The following is a 1,456-nucleotide window of genomic DNA, read 5'->3' on the forward strand; positions in this document are numbered from 1 at the left end:
CTACAGTTCTCAGCCTCTAATAACCTTCATTCTATTGTCTATCTCCATGACTTTATTTTATTTAAGCTCCCAGCTCCCATATATGAGTGAGAACATGCTATATTTGCCCTTTTTCCTGGCCCATTTCACTTAACATAATACCCTTTTGACTCATCCATGCTTATGCAGATGTTAGGATTTCATTTTTTAATTGCTCAATATTCCATTGTGTATAAATACCACATTTTATCCATTGATGAGCCCTAGTTTAATTCTATCTCTTGGCTCTTGTGAATAATACAGCAATGAAAGCTGTAGTGTAGGTGTTCCTTTGGCATACTCATTTCATTTTCTTTGGATATGTACCCCTTGGTGAGATTGTTGGATCATATTGTAGTTCTATTTCTAAATTTTTGAGGAACTTCCATACTGTTTTTCATAATGTCTTAATTAATTAACATTACCAACAGTGAACAAGCATTCCTTTATCTCCACATAAGAATGTGGTGAGAACCAATACTTTTTATTTTTTTGATAATAGCTGTTCTGATCAGGGTGAGGTAGCATCTCATAATGGTTTTAAATGTTTTCCTGATGCCTAGTGATATTCAATTTTTTTTCCCATATGCTTATTGGGCATTTGTATGTTTTCTTTTGAAAAATTTCTAATCAAGTTTTTGTTAATTTTTTTTCAATCAAGTTATGTTTTTCTCACTATTGGGTTGTCTGAGTTCCTCAGCAGTTTTTGATATTAACCTCCTGTCAGAAGGGGATTTTGCAATTGTTTTCTCCCATTCTGTAAGTTGTCTTTCAGTTCTATTGACTGTTTTTCCTTTGTGTGCAGATTTTTAGTTCAGAGTAATCCTATTTGACTATCTTTGCTTTTGCAACTTGTGTTTTTGAGGGTCATAATCCAAAAAAATTATTGTTCAGAACAATGTGTTGGAACATTTTTCCTATATTTTCTCAAAGCAGTTTTAGTTTTAGGTCTTATATTCAAAAACTAAATTTAAGTTGAGTTGATTTTTGTATATGGCATGAAATGAGGGTCCAATTTCATTCTTCTACATGTGGATAAACAGTTTTTCTGACACCCATGTATTGAAGAGACTATTATTTCCCCATTGTGCATTCTTGGCATCTCTTTGTCAAATATCAATTGTTTATAAATATGAAGATTTATTTCTGGGCTCTCTCTTCAGTGTCATTAGTCTATGTGTCTGGTTTCATGCCAGTACCATCAGTATTGCATTATTAGTCTCTGGTCCAAATGTCTAATAATTACCAAATTTTATGAAAATTAAAGGGTAACTGCTTAAATTTTTATTCGAGAGGCAGTATTCTATTTCAATAATTTCTCATCAGAAGAAGAAACATTTTAGAGTTTTTTAATATTAGAGATTTGGTTCTTTATTAAAAAATCCTAATTCATCATTTACAAATACTTAGAGATATAAATATCTAGAGTAATTATTAA

Source organism: Colobus angolensis, unplaced genomic scaffold (genome assembly GCF_000951035.1).
Source record: "Colobus angolensis palliatus isolate OR3802 unplaced genomic scaffold, Cang.pa_1.0 Scaffold23, whole genome shotgun sequence".
In the NCBI taxonomy this organism is placed as follows: Eukaryota; Metazoa; Chordata; class Mammalia; order Primates; family Cercopithecidae; genus Colobus; species Colobus angolensis.